Source organism: Diabrotica virgifera, chromosome 1 (genome assembly GCF_917563875.1).
Source record: "Diabrotica virgifera virgifera chromosome 1, PGI_DIABVI_V3a".
NCBI classification, from domain to species: Eukaryota; Metazoa; Arthropoda; class Insecta; order Coleoptera; family Chrysomelidae; genus Diabrotica; species Diabrotica virgifera.
Window position 1 is genome coordinate 19,018,606 of NC_065443.1, and position 23,558 is coordinate 19,042,163.

A 23,558-nucleotide genomic window follows, 5' to 3' on the forward strand; every position below is an offset into this window, starting at 1 on the left:
CATACTTAGTACACAAATTACGAAGAGAAGGATACACTTTTTAACAAATAGTACTCGAAAGATGTCTACAAAAAAGATGTATAGAAATGTTAAATGGCTACACTCTTTCTTACATCAAGAAGTTCTGGCTCAAAATATTTACCTTTAAGTAAATCTTCTCTAGGCCACTAAAATAAAATGGCCTTTTCAACAACATCTTGAAAAGAGTTTTTCAGTTACGAGCAGAATTTTTGATATATTTGAAAGATGATAATTCGAAATATGAAGATCTATTTTCTTCAAACACCTTATACTTCTTCCTTTGCTCCATTCAGGCGTCTCTTGTGCCGTTCTCCTCCATTGTCTTACATTTATAGTTTTCAGGCGGTCTTCCACGTCGTCCAACCCTCTAATCTGCTTCTTTCTTTTTTTTGTCTACCTATCGGATTCCATTGTGATATTTTCTTTCATTTTCTCATATATTTTCTTCTCACAATAAAACACTGAAAAACGTTTGTTTTCTATACTTCCACAAAATTTATTACAACTATGTTATTACTACAGCTGTTTCGGCAAAGTGCCTTTCTCAAGTGATATATTTTATGCCGAATATATATGCCGAAACAGCTGTAGTAATAACATAGTTGTAATAAATTTTGTGGAAGTATAGAAAACATACGTTTTTCAGTGTTTTATTGTGAGATAAAATGAACTTCCATCAAGTAACGGTCGAATCCATCAATTATATATTTTCTTGTTTTGTCTCTGGATATATCCCAGTCATGACAGTATTTGACTTTTTACAAATGTTGCGAAGCACAAGCCTTCCAAGTCGCTGGCAAAGCAAGCCATCATCACCGCTATGGATAAAGTTAGGGATTCATAAAAAATAATTCTAGCAGTCTCCAATCGAAAAAGTCTACTTTTACAATAAAAAAAGTACTAGTTTATGCAATTGTTGAATAAATAACTAGATAGTTTATTGTTTTTTTTTTGAAGTAACTACTTTTTTAGATTAAGGGATTAGTGCAGTTACTGAAGGTTTTCACCTCCGATTTCGTTAAACCTACATCGATTTTCATGAAAATTGGTGAGTAATTAGAGGATACCTCAAGGAACAAAGGTGACATGATGCCAACTTGGGCTTTTACCCTGGGGGTGGATGCTACCCCTTCTCGGGGGTGAAAATTATTTTATTAAAAATAATACCATAAGTCGATAGAGGGACAAATTATAAGCAAAATTTGTTATAAAATGTTATTAAAATAAATTAACACTTTTTGAGGTATTAAAGACCAAAAATTTTACTTTTTCGTAATAAATCTGTTTTTCACCTATAAATTAAAAAATATAAGCTTTTACAAAAAAGTTGTTATTACTGAAATTGAAGATATTAAAAAATTGAATACATTCCTCATATAAAGAACTAACCTAATGTTAGTTCAAAGTGAGTTATTCGCAATTGAATGTGTATTTTTTTCGACGAGTACTCAAATCTAAGTGTTCAAGCTTAAATAACAAGAAAACGATGCAATGTATAAAATATTCCTGCTAAACATTTGTCAAAGCACTTCGGCATACCTATCAAATGAGCTTCACAACAAGTTATTAGCGTCAAAATTAAGTAAGTTATAATGAAAATAAAAGAACCGTTTCGAATTTTTTAGGAAAAGTGAAAAATAAAACATACGCCATTTCCACAAAAATTAAAATTTATAGTATTCCTTACAAGAACTTCTTTATATTAGTATAAGTAATGTTTTCGATAATTTTGACCGGTTTAGAATGCATATTTTTGAAAAGAAGATATAATTTAAAAAAATTATAATTTTTAAAATTATTGTAATTCTCATATTCTTTTGATAATACTGCAAAAATACTCAAAATGCGTAAAAAATTATGAATAACCAAATTTTAGTTTTTTCTGTGCCAAATATTTTGCCTGGTTCACTATTTATATAGGGTAAAAAATAACCGATATAGAAACGTTTAAATCTTAAATTTTGCTGTGGGAACCATGTAACCGAGGCAATTTAACCTTTTATTTTTAAAAAAGTCAGGGGTTTAAAAGATTAGATTCAACGTGCTTAAATATCACTTGGAATTAGCTTTTAAACAGTTTTTAGATAAACCTGATATCGTAAACACGAACGGAGTTATTAGAAAAAACAATAACAGTTTTTGGAAAAATTTTTAGAAGATAAAATTTGAAAAAATTTTGGAGCATAAATTTTAACGCGATCAAGATGTTCGGGGGCTAATTTGATAGATATTTTTAAGTACTTTGAAAATATTTAATAAGTTTATGTTATAAAATGCATCAATGTCCCGTTATTTCAGCTTGAATACTCAGAGTTTTTTACTCGGCGAAAAAAATATACATTCAATTACCTATAACTCACTTTTAGTTAACATTAAAAGGTTTTTCTATTTAGAGGTTTATTTTATTTTTTATTAGCATCAATTTTGATAATAATAACGTTTTTGTAAAAACTTACACGTTTTGTGTTATTGATGAAATATTGGTTAAAAACATGCATTTTTTCAAGAAAAACTAAAATGTTTGATCTTTAATAACTTCAAAAGTTTTGATTTATTTTAATAACTTTATATAATAAATTTTGCTTGAAATTTGTCCCTCTATCGAAATATGGGGTTATTTTTAATAAAATAATTTTCACTCACGAGAAGGGGTGACATCCACCCCCAGGGTAAAAGCGCAAGTTGGCACCATGTCACCTTTGTTTCTTGAGATATCCTCTAACCACTCACCAATTTTCATGCAAATCGACGGAGATTCAACGAAATCGGAGGTAATAGCTCATATCCACGTTCAGTGACTCCACTAGATGTGTGCATTACATTTGTATCTTTCATATTATGTAAATCTACAATCAACTTGTAGAGGATAAAAGTATTTTAGAAATATTTACTTGTAATAAATACTTGTGTATGCAATAAAACAGGTGCGTTTATTATTGTGCTTCCTATGCAAACAAATAATTTTATCTATTCAGGTGTGCTCTAAAAGGTTATGCTTGATATAGTAAATAGCAGCTGTAACCGGATTTTGAAGATTTAAATCTTCAAAAGGGTATTTTTAGTGGATTTCGTTCTCTATGCTTTTTTAAGTTTTTTGGTTTTATTTAGATGCAGATTTAAGATGTGAAGTTTCCCTAAAGAAGAATTTTGTCCTCCAGATTGTTAGAGGGTCTTTAGAAAGACATTGTTCAGTCGAGTCTCGTGTTACCAGGTAAGCTGGACCATCTTCCAAAGCTCTTCACACGCACTTCTATTCGTTTTCCTTGCAGGATGTTGCTCTTCTTCCTGAATCTCGTTTTCCAAATAATTTTCCTTGCAAACTGGCTTGTACGAGGGCATATTTGGATTCATTTCGCATATTGTTTCCGAAGTATTGTAACTTTCGAGATTGGTGGTGGTCAACACCTCTCAGTTCTTCTCGATTCTTCTGAGAACCTCCTCACTTGTGACTCAGTCAGTAAACGAGATTTTAAATATTCTCCGATATATTATCCACATCGTAAATGCTTTCAATTTTCTGAACGTATATAGCTTAAAGCTCCACAATTCAACGCAATATAAAAGGACAGAGAAGCCGTAGCATCGCAGAATTTTTACTTTTATACTAATACAGTTCCACTCCGGTTGAAAATAGATGTAACTTTCCCGTGACACTAAATTTGCAATGGTCTACGCAGGATATACTAAGTGAGGAAGTTCTTCTAAGTGTAGCTTTGTTAAAATATTTATTATTAGAACTAATTATGCAAGCCAATGTCGAGGAAACCGAAATGTGTGAAGGTGAAGAATATCCTGGCTTAAGAACTTAAGGGAATGGCTCGAATGCAGTAGTGCAGAGCTATTTAGAGCGGCAGTCAACATGGTCCGCATAGCTATGATAATTTCCAACCTTTGATATAACATGGAACTTAAAGAAAAATAACTGTTTAGTTTAAACAAATATATAAAAATATACTATCATACATTAGAAGTTTTTTACTTCATTGTTACTCTGGGCTAATTAGCAAAATTCATGAAAAAGTTATTTACCAGCAATTTTATTGCTGGAATCGAATTATAAGATCCTATATATTAATAATATAGGTATGCAAAGTCCGCAGATAGTGTGCTACTTTTTTTTGTAAACAAAATGGCGCCGACAAAACGTATTTTTTTCAATTATTGCTCTATAACTCCGAAGATTTTAACTTTACAACAAAAACATCCAAATAAAAATTCACCGCAATTGAATTCTGCTCCGACGAAAATTTTCCTCGGAAAATGCGGGTTTTCCTAACAAAAACTTTAATTTTTAAATAAAGTTTTAGGTAAGTAATTATTAATCAATAATTAAATAACTTAGTGACGTCAAAGCTTTCTTGGTATAGATTGTAATCCTAGAAGCCGGTGAAAACTAAACGAATATTTTAGCAACAATTCAATTGTTAATTAACAATTTACGATCGCAATAATAACCAAAATAATCATGATACATTGATCATACTTATAAAGATTATAAAGATGTGATGCTTATTTAATATTTTATTGACAAAATATAAATTTTTCTTTTTTTGCATAATGTTTAAATTTTGAAAAAAAAAATAGTTATAATACGCTGGTCTAATTAGTAAAGTACAAAGAAAGGTTATTTACCAGCAATTTTATTGCTGGAATCGAATTATAAGATCCTATATATTATTAATATAGGTATGCAAAGTCGGCAGATAGTGTGCTACTTTTTTTATAAACAAAATGGCGCCGACAAATCGTATTTTTTTTCAATTATTGCTCTATAACTCCGAAGATTTTAACTTTACACCAAAAACACTCAAATAAAAATTCACCCCAATTTAATTCTACATAGAGGCATGTTTTTCCCGATTTGCTCCGACGAAAATTTTTCTTGAAAAATGTGGGTTTTCCCAACAAAATATCGAATTTTCAAATAAATTTTTTGGGCCAGTAATTATTTATCAATAATTATATAGCTTGGTGAAATAAAAGCTTTCTTGGTATAGATTATAAAGTCAGAAGCCGGTGAAAATGAAATCAATATTTTAGCAACAATTCAATTGTTAATTAACAATTTACAGTCGCAATAACAACCAAAATATTCATGAGACATTGATCAAACTTAGAAAGATTATAAAGGTGTGGTGCATATTTAATATTTTGTCGACAAAATATAAACTTTTCATTTTTTTGCATAATCTTTAAATGTTTAAAAAAAATTGTTATAAACAAATTAACATTTCTCAGAAATTGTTTATTATATTCTAATTTTAAAAAGTACTTAAAATGCGTATTTTATAGGTCTTGAAAATGAATGCTTTACAAAAATTTTCAACCATTTGCAAAAAAGTTATGAAACAGCAAAATAAATATACGATTTCTCCGTTGTTTATTATTTGTTTTAATTGTTTCAAAGCTTAAAAGTGAGTCTATGGTACAATCTAATTACTCACAAAGAATGTCAAAAATTAGTGCAATGGTTATATTTTAATCAAAGATTAAAAATACTTTTTTTTGTAATTTTTAGCGCAAAAGTAGGCCTGATACAGAGTCGGAGCTAAAATGTTCACTCGAAGCGACTGACAAGCGGCATGCATTATTTATTAAAAGTGTACGTCGCGCGGCCGGTCGTCGCTCCGAGTGAAACTTATAGCTACAGTACTGTATTAGTCGACTTTCGCGAGTGTAAATTACAAAAAAATATATTTGTAATCTTTAATTAAAATATAACCGTTAACCTTATAATCGATATTTTTTTGTAAATAATTAGCTTGTACTTTAAACTCACTTCTACGCTTTGAAAGAATTAAAAAAAATTATAAACACCGTAGTAATCGTATGTTTATTTTGCTGTTTCATAACTTTTTTCCAAATGGCTGCAAGAAATTTTTATAGCATTCATTTTCAAGATATTTGAAATGCGTATTTTAGCTATTTTTTAAAATTATAATATAATAAAAACTTTCTGAGAAACGTTAATTTGTTTATAAATATTTTTTTTTAAACATTTAATGAGTATGCAAAAAAATAAAAAAATAATATTTTGTCGACAAAATGTTAAATAGGTATCTCATCTTTATAAGATTTCAAAGTTTGATCAGTGTATCATAATTATTTTGGTTATTACTGCGACCGTAAATTATGAATTAACAACTGAATTGTTGCTAAGATCTTCGTTTAATTTTCACCAGCTTCTGGAACTGTAATCTAAACCAAGAAGGCTTTTAAGTCACCAAATTATTTAATTATTGGTAGATGATTACTTATCTAAAACTTTATTTGAAAATTAAAGATTTTGTTGGGAAAACCCGCATTTTCTGAGGAAAATTTTCGTCGGAGCAGATCGGGAAAAACACGTTTCTATGCAGAATTTAATCACGGTGAATTTTTATTTGAGTTTTTTTGTTGTAAAGTTAAAATCTTCGGAGTAATAGAGCAATAATTTAAAAAAAAAACACGAATTTCGGGCGCCATTTTGTTTATAAAAAAAAGTAGCACACTATCTGAGGACTTTGCATACCTATATTATTAATATATAGGATCTTATAATTCGATTCCAGCAATAAAATTGCTGGTAAATAACTTTTCCCAAAAATGGCCTATTCTCCGATAATCAGCCCAGACTATGTAAGCGTGTTTAAATGATGGCATGCAGCTAACTACTGAGATTTTCCCTTTTAATATACAGGGTGATTGGTTAGTGGGGTAGAGCTCCGTAGATACGTTATAGTAATAGATAGCAATAGAAGTTAATAACAAAAATTGTAGCCAACTTTGAGCTTCACATTACAAAATACACCCATGAAATATGCACATATAAACCATCCTCAATCCGTGCATCCGTGCAAGTCAGCAGACAGTCGCACCACTACGGATCAGATAAGCCTTATCACACGGCATTCTATTGCACTGCACAATTCCAGAATGTAATCCCTTTTTTCCAAGGCATGCATGATACAAGCCAATAAGTGAAACTTATGCGAATAAATCTGTACGAGAAAAAAATGTCTTGGTCAATGTCGATGGCGATGGTCCACAAGAAATTACTCCATTGAGTAATTTCGGGGTAACGTCTCCACAGAGACGTTACCCCGATTGCGTACGTTGCTCTGCTACCAATAAGCCTCATTGGCTCAGATGAAGGTCAGATATACAATGTAAGATATACCAGTGCCCAATACAGCGATTCACGCAGGGAGAGATTTACATATGGAATGAATGGGCTATTATGGCCCACGGCGGCAGAATTCAAGGGAGGTGGCAAATTTTGTTAAAAAAGTAAAAAATTACCAGGGGGAGGGCGACAAATTTTAGATAGCCCAGGGGCGGCAAATTTTCAAATCCGTCTCTGGATTGACGGAGATATTATAATAGAATATGTATAACAAGTGAGAAAGAAGCAAGGTAAGCTAGCTCTCGTACGGGTTGGGGCTGGATTGAGCAGGTCTTTAACACGAACTGTACGGGAGACGCGGAACTTGTGGAAACTCTCACTAAGAAGAAATGGAGAAATTTATAAAGGAACTGCGGGAAAAACTAGATAGAATGGAAGATAGAGGAATGAGAATAGAAGAAAAATTAGATGGGATCCAAAGTGAGCTGGAACAACTAAAAAATACGAATCAGGAACTTAAAAATGAAAATGAACTTCTCAAACAAGAGCTGCATCAACATAAAAATAGAATAGAACAAATAGAAAGGGATATGAAGAGAAAAAACCTGATAATACACGGCATTGAAGAAACAAGCGATGAGGACACACAAATACTGGTAAACAAAGTACAAGACATCATCAACAAAATGGAAATACCTTGCAAAGCCAACCAAGAAGTCACAGAAATTAGAAGAATAGGAGAAAAAACTAGAAATCCTGAAAGACCAGTCCTGGTAGAGCTAAGAAGTGGGAATACAAGAACGGAAATTCTTAAAGCTTCATGGAAATTAAAAGGCTCGAAATGGTTTGTTAACGAAGACTATCCAAAAACCGTAATCGAACAACGCAAAACACTTATAAAACACATGAAAGAGGCAAGGATGAAAGGGTACAACGCAAAGATAAAATATAATAAGTTAATAATTAACGGAGACGAGTACGATATAGACCAGGTCAAAAGATGGAACAGCGATTCCGAAGATTTGAGAGATGATAATATGACAGAAACTACAAAGAATAAAACTGGAACGAGAACAGTGAGTGAAAGATCACCAAACGGAGACACAGAACTAGATCCAAGAGAAAAAATAAAGAAAGTAAACGAAAATCAAACATTAAAAAACTAGAATTGGAACGGAAACACATTATGACGACAATGGCACGAAAAATGGACAAGGCAATGATACAAAAGGATATGAGAACAAGCAAGATTAGCAAAAAGAAAGAAAGAAAGGGTAATACAAAAAAGAAAAAAAGAGAGGGAGGTGTTATAAGAATAGCGTCATGGAATATAAGAACATTACTTAGAGCAGGAAAACTGGAAGAAATTACATCAGTTCTGATACAGTATAAGGTGGAAATAGCAGCACTGCAGGAAATTAGATGGAAAGGGAAAGGGCAAATAGATCAACAGAATAGTACCTTCATATACTCAGGGGAAGAAAAGCAAGGACAACATGGGGTAGGATTCATAGTAATTGGAAATATGAGAGACAAAATAATGGAAGTCAGACTAATAAACAAAAGAATAGCTTACCTAAGGATTGAAGCTAAACAGGCAAATATATCCCTACTAAATGTTTATGCACCGACAGAAAATGCGAAAGAGGAGGAAAAAGATCATTTCTACGACACTATGGAAGAAGAGCTAGAAAAAATACCAAAAGAAGATGTGATATTAATATTGGGCGATTTTAATGCACAAATAGGAAAGGAGGATTATATACAGCAAATAGCAGGCAAACATACAATACATGAGAAAACGAATGACAACGGGCACAGAATATGCAATATGGCGACAGGAAATAATATGTCTATCAGCAGTACAATGTTCAAGCATCAAAGAAAACACAAAGTCACATGGGTTTCTCCAGACCAAAAAACAGAGTCACAAATAGACCACATATTAATATCGAAAAGAAGACAATCAAGTATAATGGATGTGAGAAGCTACAGAGGTGCATGCGGAGACTCAGACCATTTCCTGGTGGTAGCAAAGCTGAGACAAAAGATGAAAGTAATGAGAAGGCAGAAAGAGAGGAACAAGAGGTGGAATATCGAAAAATTGAAGGAAGCAAAAGAGATACAAAAGTATGAACATGAAATAGGTAAAAGAATTGCCGCACTGAATAAGGAAAGAGATGATGTCGAAGAAATATGGGGTGATATTAAAAAAGCAATTAACCACACGGCTGAGACTACATTAGGGACGAAGCAAATTACAAGAAAGAAGGACTGGTTCAATACAGAATGTAAAGAAGCAGTTGAAGAAAAAGTAAAAGCACGAAATCAGTGGATGCGGACTCACAAAAATGAACATAGAGACATGTACGAGCAAAAAAGAAAGGCAAGCAACAAAGTAATAAGAGAACAAAAGAGAAAATTCATGGATAGTCAGTTGGAGGAAATTGAGGCGGAAAGTAAGACTCAGAACACCAAGAAATTCTACACAAAAATCAGAGAACAGAACAGAGGTTTCAAACCAAAAGTAAATGGAGTTAAAAATAAACAAGGGCAAATAGTAACACAAGATCAACCATATATGAAAGTCTGGATGGAACACTTCAAGGAGTTACTGGCAGAAAATGAAACAGAAGAGATTACAGAAATGGAGGAAGAGTGGGAAAATAATGGAATGAAGGAGCCAACACTCGAAGAAGTAATTGAAATAATTAAAAATAACAAAAACGGAAGAGCACCCGGAAAAGATAACATAAACAGCGAACTCATAAAACTAGGAGGGAAACCGTTGCATAGGGAAATACACAAACTGATAGTAAACATCTGGAAAGAAGAAAAAATGCCAAAAGAATGGCAAACAGGCCAAATAATAACGATACATAAAAAGGGAAACCAACAAGAATGTCAAAATTACAGGGGAATAACATTACTGAGTACAGTATATAAGGTATTGTCAACCATAATACAAAGAAGATTACAAGAAGCAGCAGAGAATAAGATTGGTCAATATCAGTGTGGATTCAGGAAAGGAAAATCCACAATAGATGCGATATACATACTAAAACAAATAATGGAGAAGGCGAACGAAGCTAACATAAACTTAGAAATACTTTTCGTAGATTTTAAACAAGCTTTTGATTCCATCAAACGAAACCAACTATTGGAAATATTAAAAATGCTACAGGTACCGCTTAAATTAAGAAAACTTATAAAAATGACGATGAGCCATACCAGAGCGAGTGTAAAAACGCAAATAGGGGAAACAGAAGAGTTTGAAACAAACAAAGGAGTGAGGCAGGGTGATGGTTTATCCACAACACTATTCAACATGGCAATAGAATATATTACCAGAAAAATGAACAAAGGTACACTCAGAAATAGAGGAGGTCAAATTGTAGCATATGCCGATGACGTTGTGATAATGGCAAAGAGAAGAGATATATTAACGCAAATGGTAGAGGAACTCATTCAAGAAGGAAAAACAGTGGGTCTGAGTATTAACGAAAACAAAACAAAAATTTTAAGATTAGGGAAAAATCCTACTAATAGAGAGGTTAAAGTGGGAAGATACAAATTTGAAGAAGTAAGTAAATATAAGTACCTGGGAGTCATGCTGTCAAGTGATGGAACAAGAGAAAACGAAATAAAAGAGAAAACATTGGCAATAAATAGAGCATTCCAAGCCAACAAAAAAATGATAAAAAAGCAAAATATTAACAAAAACTACTAAATTAAGGCTCTATGAAACGTTAATTAGACCGACATTAATGTATGGAGCAGAAGTGATGACAATGACCAAGACAGACGAAGAAAATTTGAGAAGAACTGAGAGAAAAATAATTCGGGCAATATTAGGACCAATAAAAACAGCAGAGGGTGAATACAGGAGTCGAAGAAATAACGAAATAAATGAGGAATTGAAGGGACAAGATATAGTCAGGAGAATAAAGAGACAAAGATTGAGATGGCTTGGGCATGTATGGAGAGCAGGAGAAGAAGCGATAATAAACATAGTGACAAAGTGGTCTCCGGCCGGAAGGAGACGAAGAGGAAGACCGAGGTCCAAATGGCTGGAAGAGGTGAAGCGAGATCTAGAGGGCATGGGTATTAGAAATGCAGAAGAAAAAGCAAGAGACAGAAGGAGCTGGAACCGGATATGTAATGCAGTTTAAGAAAGAGAAGAACGGAGGACTGATCCACCTCGAAAACATGGATCTAGAGAGCCTGTAAAGGCGGCGCTACCCCCACGGGGGTGTTTTAGCCACTATATATATATATATATATATATATATATATATATATATATATATATATATATGTATAACAAGCTAATTGGTTTCAGTACAATAGGTGCAAATGCAACCAGATCGAAGATAGAAATACTTTAATTTTTTATATATATATACAGGGTGTAACAAAAATACAGGTCATAAATTAAACCACATATTTTGGGACCATAAATAGTTCGAAAGAACCTAATTTAGTACAAATATGCACACAAAAGAAGTTACAGCCCTTTGAAGTTACAAAATGAAAATCGATTTTTTTGAATATATCGAAAACCATTAGAGATTTTTTGTTGAAAATGGACATGTGGCATTCTTATGGAAAAAACATGGTAAAGAAAAGCTATAGTGAAATTTGTGAACCCCATAAAAATTTTATGGGGGTTTTGTTCCCTTAAACCTCCCCAAACTTTTGTGTCTGTTCCAAATAAATTATTATTGTGGTGCCATTAGTTAAATTCAATATTTTTAAAATGTTTTTGTCTCTTAGTATTTTTCGATAAGGCAGTTTTTATCGAGTTGCGGCTTCTTTTTTAATATGTTTACATAAAAATTTTATGTTCCTTTAAACCCCCCAAATGTTTGTGTACGTTCCAATTATACTATTACTGCGGTACCATTAGTTTAACACAGTGTTTTTAAAACTTTTTTGCCTCTTTGTATTTTTTTGATAAAGCATCTTTTATCGAGATGTGGCTTCTTTTTTAATATGGTTCAAAATATACTTAAAAATGTAAATCATAAATAAATTTTCATATTATTACCAGGTCTCCATAATCGTAGTTTACCATATACAAATATGTGGTGGATTTGACAAATATTCAAATATCTCGATAAAAACTGACTTTTGGAAAAAGTACTGAGAGACAAAAAAGTTTTTAAAAACTTGTATTTGACTAATGGCGCTACAATAATAATTAAATTGGAACGTAGACAAAAGTTTGGGGGGGTTAAAAGGAACCAAACCCCCATAAAATATTGATGGGGTGTCCAAATTTCATTATCATTTTTTCTTAAAATACTACTGCCATAAGAATACCACATGTCCATTTTCAATAAAAAATCTCTAATAGTTTTCGATATATTGGAAAAAATCGATTTTCATTTTGTAACTTCAAAGGGCTGTAACTTTTTTTCCGTGTACATTTGTACTAAGGTAAGTTAGGTTCAATCGAACTATTTTTGGTCCCAAAATATGCAATTAAATTTATGACCTGTATTTTTGTTACACCCTGTATATATTGTAACATTTTAAATATTCCTAAGGTTCTTTTGAATTAAAGAATAAAAAAAAGTGATAAAAGAATAGACTGTTACTTATTAAGTATTTTATACAATGTTCCGCAAGGTAATATGAAATTGAGGACATCTATGTTTGTAAGATAACACTTTTGTGTTATCTTACACTTTTGTGTATAATATTAACAAAATTAAACAAATGTAGATAAACATTCCCCATAAGATTAAGAAGGCCCTAAAATAACTGCTTACAAGAAATACTTTAAGCGTTTAAGCGTTGGATATAGTGAGAATTCGGACGCGATACATTTATTATACAGGGTGTCCCAAAATTAGTGGAACGGTCAAATATTTCGCGAACTAAACATCGGATTGAAAAACTGGAAAATACGTGTTTAATCATTTTTAAAAATCTATCCAATGACACCAAACACCAACCCCACTACACCCCCTGGAGGTGGGGTGGAGGGTAACTTTAAAATCTCAAATGGAAACCCCTAGTTTTTCTTGCAGATTTGGATTCGTTACGTCAAAGTAAGCAACTTTTATTCAAGACATTTTTTTGAACTGTGGATAGATGGCGCGATAATTGAGAAAAACGATTTATCCTGATACCATAGGTAAATTATAGAAACGGTCTAATATCTCGAGAAATACACTTCCAAATGAGAAACCAAAAAAAAGGTTTTTAATACTTTTCGAAAACCTATCGAACAACACTAAACATGACCCTACAACCCACCCCCTGGAGGTGTGGTGGGGGGTAACTTTAAAATCTTAAACAGCAATCCCCACTTCTTATTACAGATTCGGATTTGTCATGAAAAATTAAGCAACATTTATTCGAAACATTTTTTAGAATTGTTGATAGATGGCGCTTTAATTGGAAAAACACGATTTATTAGCGCCATCTATCAGTAATTTTAAAAAATGTTTCGAATAAATGTTGCTTAATTTTTCATGACGAATTCGAATCAGCAATAAAAAGTGGGGGTTGCTATTTAAGATTTTAAATTTACCCCCCACCCCGTCTCCAGGGGGTGGGTTGGAGGGTCATTTTTGGTGTTTATCGATAGGTTTTCGAAAAATATTAAAAACCTGTTTTTGGTTTCTCATTTGGAAGTGTATTTTTCGAGATATTAGACCGTTTCTATAATTTACCTATGGTATCAGGATAAATCGTTTTTCCCAATTATACCGCCATCTATCCACAGTTCGAAAAAATTTCTTGAATAAAAGTTACTTACTTTTACGTAACGAATCCAAATCTGCAAGAAAAACTAGGGCTTTCCATTTGAGATTTTAAAGTTACCCCCACCCCACCTCCAGGGGATGTAGGGGGGTTGGTGTTTGGTGTCATTGGATAGATTTTTGAAAATAATTGAACACGTATTTTCCAGTTTTTCGATCCGATGTTTAGTTCGCGAAATATTCGACCGTTCCACTACTTTTGGGACACCCTATATGAAAAGGGAATATCACTGGATTTAATAAAAACCATTGAGAATATATTATATAAAGTGCATTCGTAAAGTGTGGAAACGGTCTATTATCTCATGACTTAATTATTTTCAGAGTTAAAGCTCTGACAGGTCGAAAAAAAAAGAATATATGTAGGTAATTTATTTAAGAGGAAACAGTAGCGATCAACAGGTAGCGAAAACGCGTTCCAAGATTGCGGCTGTAATTTTGAATATTTTTTCGAGATATTTGTCACACGTATTCGTAATATAATAAAGAATGGCGGTACAGAGCCCAATTTGAAAATATATTAATATGTGGAAATTACTCTGTAATTAAATACAATATAAAAAAAAACGGAGCCTGTACCGCCATTAAGAAGAACAAAAAAATACACTTTCTTCAAATAAACTTTTTTATGCGATGCCTAGATTTTGTGTCATTTTGGAACTACTAAAATTTTTTATTTCATTAGTAGTTCCAAAATGACAAAATCTAGGCATCGGATAAAAAAGTTTATTTGAAGAAAGTGTATTTTTTGTTCTTCTAAAAGGCGGTACAGGCTCGTTTTTTAATATTGTATTTAATTACAAAGTAATTTCCACATATTAATATATTTTTCAAATTGGGCTCTGTACCGCCATTCTTTATTATATTACGAATACGTGTGCCAAATATCTCGAAAAAATATTTAAAATTATAGCCGCAATCTTGGAACGCGTTTTGGCTACCTGTTGATCGCTACTGTATCACCTTAACTCAAAATACATTTTACTGCTGTCAGAAAAGAGAAAAAAATGTTTATTTGACAAATAAACATTGCTTTTCGCTTAAATTAAATGTTCAAACTGCCAAGAGTTGTGGTTGTTGTTTGTTCAGGTGTGTGGCTGAATAAGATTTTAGCTATGGTAAGATGTAAGGAAAAACTATAGCAACCTATCAAGTATGAACCGGGCATTAGACAAGGAAATTCGCTGAGCCCATTAATATTTAATCTGATAATGGATGAAATCGTAAAGAACGTTGAAAAAAGAAGAGGAAATAGAATGGGAGAAAAGGAAATAAAGATAATCTACTACGCCAACGACCCCATAATAACAACCGAAAATGAAGATGACCTACAAAGATTAATTAAAGAATTCGAAGACATGATGACATATAAAACATGGTGGTCTCAACAGAGAAAACTAAATCGATAGTAATATCAGCGGAACCGAGACGATGTAAACTGGCCGTAAATATCAAAATAATAGAACAAGAAGTGATGGAAACGGAATACTTGGGAATAAAACTGTCAAGCTATGGAAAAGTGGAAGAAGAAGTACAAAAACAAGTGAACATGTCGGACAGAGCAGCAGGATGTCTCATCAACACAATCTGGAGAAACAAATACCTCACACTGGAAACGAAAACCAGGATATATAAATCAACAATAAGACCGATAATGACATATAAAGCGGAAACAAGAGCAGATACGGCGAAAACACAAAGCCTGCTAGAATTAGCAGAAATTAAAGTCTTACGAAAAATATCAAACCAAACTCTAAGAGACAGAGTAAGAAATAGGGAAATACGAGCTTATGGTATAGAAGAAATAAACATGTGGACCAAAAGAAGAAAAATAGAATGGAATCAACACATGGAAAGAATGACAGAAAATAGAATAGTACGAATAGCTAGAGACAAATCGTCAAATGGAAGAATATCATTGGGCCGACCGAGCAAAAGATGGTCAGACAATATCAATTGAGGCTAAAAACCGAAGATATAGAGGTCTGGTCATCTTCAAACGTTGGATATGTGGGAGAAGTGTAGGAAAAAAATAGAGATCTCGAAGATTCGTATGGAAATAATAGAAATGAATACAAATACAGTAATCTTAATTTATACGTATAAGCACAAAAAAATAATTAAAACGATTGAAAATATCTACCAGAATAATAAGATAAATGTCAAAGTAGAAGAAGAACTAACTGGCACAATCGAAGCTGGCAACTGAATAAAACATGGACGAAATATGACAAATGGGAATAAAACAACTCAAAACAATCTACTATGCACACGATGACAAATACTAATTTCTGAAAGTGAAGATGATTTACAACGTAAGCTGCACCAATTCAATATGACCACCAGAAAATTGAAAATGTTGATTTCCCACAAAAGACAACATGCATGATAACAACAGCAAATCTACTACGATGTAAACAGATTGCCTAAATGAAACAATATGGAAAAATAAAAATATCGGAAAAGAAATGAAAGGCACAATTCACAAAACAGTGATCAGACCAATAATAATATACGCTTTAGAGACACGACCTAATACGGAGAGAACAGAAAGAATACTAGAAAGAGCAGAGATGAAAACTCTTAAAAATATCGATGGTAAGACACTATGGAACCGAGCTAAAAGAACAGATACACGACTGAGTGTAAGGTGGAGGACATTACAGTAGAATGGAACGACCACATAAGCTTAATGACAAAAACTAGAGTAATAAGGGCGGCGAGAGACTGTTCCCCAATAGGAAGACGATCAGTGGAAAGGCCCCGAAATCGATGGAACGGCAAGTTACTAAAGGTGTTACTAAAGGCAGTGAAGGCACAAAAACTGTAAAAATAATGAACATAAAATTACACTATCAAATAAACAATTGAAAAAATACCTACCTATATTCCAAATAAATTAAACTACAACATTAATCAAAGAACTCACAATTTTTTACTCACCGTGGTTATTTACAGAAGTTTGGAACAAAAACATTAAAACCACAGGTAAACTGTTGTATGTAGTCGTATCTAGTCGAAAAAATTTATATTTACTGATTACAGTAAAAGTAAACTGTAAATTTAAGATATCATTTACGGAACGGTATCAGGTGTTTGTAAATTAAGATAATAAAATACGTATAATAGATAAAGGAATCGTCAGTGACGTATCAATTTTTTCTCAAAGAAATGCAGGTGTGGTGGAATGGTATGAAAAATATTTTTATTATCCAATAAGATAGTAAGATGTAAGTTGTACATTACAGTTTTTTAAATAACGCTAAGTTACTAAATTATTTGCTTTTTAAAAAAAAGTTATTGAGATAGACGCATGAACTATTTTTAATTATTCATGTTATTCCTTGCAGGTTCCCCATTGTATGGCATGTCACTAGGCAGCAATAATATAGGCCAGGTGTCTTGCATATCAGTGCAGCAGAAGTGGTTTTGGCAACGAATCATATTGGAAGGAAAAGTATTGGGCAAAAGATCAGTATTACGACGCCAGATCTCTTGGCTGAAAGACCTGAAAAGATGGTTTGACCGACAACCTTACACAAATACAAACAATAAAAAGCACAATAAGGAAAAGAAGACCTCTCACATTACTGCCATACAAAAAGTAGAAGATGGATAGGCCATGAAATAATCCAAAAATGAAATCATTATATTGTTATGAAAGTTCTGTAGATTTATCCTACATAGAAAAAGTCCCTCGACGTAAAAGAAGAGGTAGTCACGTACGAGAATGTTCTGGATGTCATGGAATAACCCAGAAATGCACGGTGACGTCTAGAACGTCAGAAATCTATATAAACATAAATATGTGTTAGGTTAAATTACGGGCACACCAAAAATCTGTGCAAAACAAAAAATAGTAAATGCATTAACTGTACTAAAATACATAAACCAAATGAAACGTGTGTTATGAAATGTGTTCACTGTAATAGTATTGAGCATAAGAGCACAAGCCATCAATGTCCCGAATTTACGAGACAAAAAAAAATTAGAGAGATGATGTTTTTAGAAAATCTATCTTTTTTTGAGGCTTCTGAAAAAATTCCAAAAACAAAAAACAATAATTTTATTAACCATCCGAGTGATTTCCCTGCCTTTCAAGGCACTAAAAACCTGGAACCATAAAGTATCCCATTAAACTCTAGACGAACGACACACGTCAGTAATCAACAAAAATCCAGCACTTATATTGTCACACTTAAAGGAAATAAAAGGCGAGCACAAGATAATGGGACATACGATAAAGATCTACACAACGAGAATATATTAAACCCCAATGGTAGGTTGCCATCCACTTCCTCCATGGCATATAGTACCCCAAATTCACCAAATTTTAATAAAACCAATAATCAAACCTCTGAAAACGTTTTCAGAGAAAGCTCTCAGTCCCTTCAAGATATTATGAATATGGCTAGTAAATTAAATAATTCAGACAGAGAGCATGTTCTCAATTTTATTGCACAAATTTGTAATTTTAAAAGCATAGGCTCACCTACGTTTGACACAGGCTATTTAGATATTAACTCATCACCCCCATCATTTTATGGATCAAAATAAAAATAAAAAATTCCAAATGCAATGCTGTCTGACTCTCATGCAGTGGAACATTAGAAAAATTAAACCAAATTATGATAATTTAAAAATCTTCATTAAAGAACTTAAACCAGATGTAATCTTATTAAATGAAACATGGACAAATAACACGTATATATTTAATTATTTATATGGGAAATAAGCCACAATTAAAATGAAAAAAAAAAAAAATAATTTTATTAACGTTTCGACGCCCAAATCGGGTGCCGTTGTCAAAATACAAAATATTACTGATTAAAAATATGTGTTTTTTTAAATAATTATCAGTGTATATTGACTTTTTAGATTGATTTTGTAATTATATTCTAAAATCAATAAGTTTATTAATGTAAGGAAAATTAGTAAAATAAAATAAAATTATTTTTTTTTTTTTTTTTTCATTTTAATTGTGGCTTATTTCCCATATAAATAATTAATCATAAAAATGCCACAAGGAAATAGCTTCAGAACGTATATATTTAATATAAAAAACTATTTCATATACAGGGAAGATAGATATGATGGATATGGTGGCATTATGATCCTAATTAAAGATAGTTTTGAACACACTAGTATACGAGTGAGCAACTCTGACAGAACATCAAATATGCAGGTGATAGGTATAAACTTACCATTTGACCTAAATATAATTAATATCTACAACCCTTCAGGTCAGCAAATAAAACAATCAACATGGAATAATATTAAAAAAGATTTTCACAAACCTTATATAATCATGGGAGAATTAAATGCACATGATCAGGTATAAGGATGTGCTGGTAACAACCATAATGGGAAAATAATAATGGAATTCGTTGATGAAGAACAATTAGTTATAATGAATGATGGTACATCCACCAAAATGGTACAACCAGGGCAGAATCCATCAGCAGTTGATCTTACCATAGTAACTCAAGATTTAGCATCTAAGTGTCATTGGTGGGTACACCCAGATAGTGGACAAAGTGACCATTTCCCAACTATATGTGAAATTAACCAAACACAATCCTCAAATGGAGGCAGCATATTAGGTACCAGAAGAAATTGCAAAAAAGCAAATTGGCCAAAATACATGGGCACTATAGAAACTAAGCTGTCTGATCGACATGATGTGGATTATAATGAATGGCATAATACTGTCAATTCTAGTGCAGAAGATAATATCCCTTACATAACAGTTAGAGATGCCACCATGGTGCCCCCATGGTAAAGCAATCAAAACCTATGTAGATAACCAAACCGTGGAAAATTACATAAACTGTAATAGAATTAAAGCTTCCGTTAAAAAACAATTACAAATTAAAAAAAAACTAGTTTTAGACGATTTTGTGGATCACTTACGAGGGAAACTCCAGTTAAAAAAATTTGGAGCACAATTAAAAAATTTAAAACTCATTTTTCTAACAGCCATGTGACTTTTCCCAATAACTAAACCTCGATAAAAATTCTAAATAATTTAACTTCATGCAATGTAGATCCCTGGTTTAAACTTCTGAGCCCTAGCAATGAAACTGTTGAGCAAATAACCTACACTGAGTACACTAATATAATATACTCAAAAAAAGATAGGGCCACTGGTATGGATAAGGTATCTTATTCGATGTTAAAAAACATACCCACAATAGAAGAATCCCATTTGATAAAAATTTTCAATAATATATTAAAAACAAGTAAGATACCATGGCAGTGGAAACAAACACTAATATTACCTTTCCTAAAACCTACTAAATGTCCAAACAGTCCAGAAAGTTACCGACCAATCGCCTTAACGTCATGTGTAGGTAAAATTCTAGAAAACATAATTAAAAATCGAATAGAATGGTTCGTAGAGCATAATAGTGTTTTACCCAGCTACCAGCTGGGCTTTCGCAAAGAAAGTGGATGTAGTAATGCGTATGTAGCGCTTTCCCACATAGTACTTAATGCTTTTACTGAAAGAAAAGCGGTTTTAACGGTCTTCCTTGATCTAAAAGCTGCTTATGATAATATAGATATCTACCTTTTATATAGAAAAATGGCGGATTTAAAAATACCATATACATATAATAACCTAATTTTTGAATTCTTAAATAACAGAAATATTTATATCCGAGATAGGGAATACCAAATAATTGGACCCAACATCACTGATAAAGGGCTGACTCAGGGATCGCCCCTGAGCCCACTACTATTCAACATATATACCAAAGCGCTACATGACATTATTCCATCTAATTTCAGGCTAATTCAATATGCAGATGATCTAGCCCTCATAACAGTTGGTGAAGATATAAATAATCTTATAAGATTAACTAATATATGTCTTACTCACATAACTCAATGGTTAACAGAAAATAAACTACCCTTGTCCCATGGTAAATCCTCTGCAGTAATCTTTAACAAAAAGAAAAACATCACCAATAATATTCCGTTAAAAATAGAGGGAGAGATAATTCCTATTAGAGAATCAATTAAATATTTAGGGACAATATTCAATAATCGACTTAACTGGATTGAAAATATTAAACATATCGAAACACAAGCTCAAAAAGGTTTGAATATAATGAGGGCAATATGTGGAACCTGGTGGGGAGCAAACCCTCATACACTCTCATTAATTTATAAAGGAATCGTAAGAACCCATTTGGATTATTCATGTGCAATATTAAAACCCTGTAGTAAGTCCCCACTCTTAATATTAGATAAAATTCAGTTTAAAGCTTTACGAACCATCACGGGCTGTATGAGATCTACCCTCACTAATGCTTTGTTAGCAGAAAGTGGAGAAATTTCATTAGATGCAAGAAGAAAAATACTGTGCGATAAGTTCTATCTGAAAATCCTAGCTGATCTGAAAAATCCATTGAACGAAATCCTGTCAGGGTTGGGAACCAAAGTAAATTATAAAGTAGGATTTTGGAAATCACAAGAGCCACCATATTTGATTGAAATCAAAAATAATTTTGACAAATACCTCATTAATCTATATAAAGAGAACATTAAATCCTGCTTTCAGATCGAACTAAATTATCTTACGGGAACATTTCAGACAATTTTCTCAACCCACAAAAAAATGGAAAGCTATACTCATCAGGAATTTCTTAATGAATTTTCAGCTTCATATGGAAATTATACATGGGTATTTACATATGGTTCTTTAGATCCCGAGTCGAGGACAGTAGGTTTTGGGGTACACATACCTTCAATCAATTATAACTATGCATCCAGATTACATGAGAACACTCAAATATGCACTGCAGAAATTATTGCAATTAACAAGGCAGTATATGTTTGTATTGAAAAAGATATTAAAGAAGCAATAATTTTTTCAGATGCTAAAAGTGCTATCCAAAAATTATATAACAACACCTGGGGGACAAACAACCATATTGTAAACCTAACTAAAAGACTTATTATTGAGTCAATGGAAGCAGGATTTAATATAATCTTAGCTTGGATTCCAGGCCATACTGGAGTAAAGGGGAATACAGAGGTTGATAAATTGGCAAATATAGGCAAGATATTATGTTCCTGCAGACATTAAAATAGATAAATTTGACTTTTTGCCTTTTATTAAACAAAAAATTGTAAATGAGTTTAAAGTTGAATGGACAAAGCAGTTTAAAACTAAAGGGAAATGGTATCAACAATGTCAAAGTTATTTTTCTATAAACCCTTGTTTCCACAAATTCACATTTGTGGATCGAAGGCACTTAACATCAATTATTAGAATGCGAACGGGCCTTTGTCACACACCAGACCATTTATTTAAAATTAATTGTAGTGATACTCCTTTTTGTGAATGTGGACAAATAGGAAGTATAACTCATAATATGTTACTTGAATGCCCAATTAACAAAACAAATCAATTTGACCTGTATCAGGAACTTGTTAATATAGGAAGTCCATCCCCCATTTCAATACAAAATCTCCTACATAATATTAATGACCAAACCTTAAGAAAGATCAATCAATTTTTAACAATATTTCAAATTAAAATATAAAATAAAAATAGTTATTTGAAAATCATATCACAATAAATTTAAAGAAAGGAATATGGAAAAATCCAGACCCTTTAAAAAGAGGATTCCCTTCCAGTTAGTCTAAATACGAGGACTGGCCAAGTACCTAAGAGGTGGAGGCCATGAAACTACAAGAAGAAGAAGTAAATATGTGTTTGACATTTTATAGTTCAGTTGTAATACAGATTTTGAAGTTTGCAGTTATCAGTTTGTTAAAGTATTGTAATTTCTGTTCGAGTTCAATAAAGATCTTTAGAAGAAGTGTAACAATATTTATATTATAGTTGGCACAGAACTAGGCGTGAATTTGGGACAGCCTTTATAGTCTTTGAATTAGAAAAGAAAGCACGTACGGCAGTTGTCCCAGAAATGAGATTAAGATGATAGTCGCATGTCTGAAAGCAAAAATCGGAAGGAAGAAAATATATAATACATTCAATATACAAATACATTCAAGAAATAAACTGATGTATGAGCAGATGTTCGGTGAGAGAGAATCAGCTAAATAGCTTTGAAGAACAGGTCTTTACAGTATCGCCGTCCCAAACGGTATTACGTTTTATGTTTTGTAGACAAACAAATAAAGCCCAAGCTTCTTAACCTTGATAGACTTAAAAATGCTCCAAATGTTTGAGTATCATACAAGATAAAACAGTTGATGGTTTACGCAGAGTAAAGGCCAAATACGGAACAATAAACACCATTTTTGAGGAATCAAATAAAAGAATGCAAAGCTGTATCTAAGAAAAATCAGTAAAAACGATTCTAAGTTTAGGGGACAAAGCTTTATAAAATTCGAATGTAATAAAAAGTGTTCTTCAAAATCATGTACATCTAAAATATCTAACGAGTTGTGCAATAATTCTAAATGTCATAAAGAGTAACCATGTGAGAAAAAGAACCAATTTTTTGTTTTAGTTAAGACAATATAAAAAAATTCAATAGAACTTGTTCCAACAGTTCTCTAAAAGATTTTCCCCTAACACTAAATATTTTATTTTTACCCATAAAAAGGTTTTGACAAATTTTATTGAAAGTTGCATAATCCTTCTTGATATATGTAAATTTCTTAAAGCTGTCGCG

At 32.3% G+C, this 23,558-nt stretch overlaps 1 protein-coding gene across 1 annotated transcript in view; it reads right to left on the reverse strand.

Moving 5' to 3' along the window:
- The window catches only part of LOC114330279 (uncharacterized), a 29,192-nt gene extending 12,217 nt beyond the window's left edge, over positions 1-16,975 (reverse strand). Inside the window, exon 1 of the mRNA XM_028279605.2 lies at positions 16,846-16,975. The gene's annotated coding sequence lies outside the window, so the exon portion shown is untranslated. The remainder of the gene's footprint in view (positions 1-16,845) is intronic.
- Positions 16,976-23,558: the final 6,583 nt, after the last annotated feature.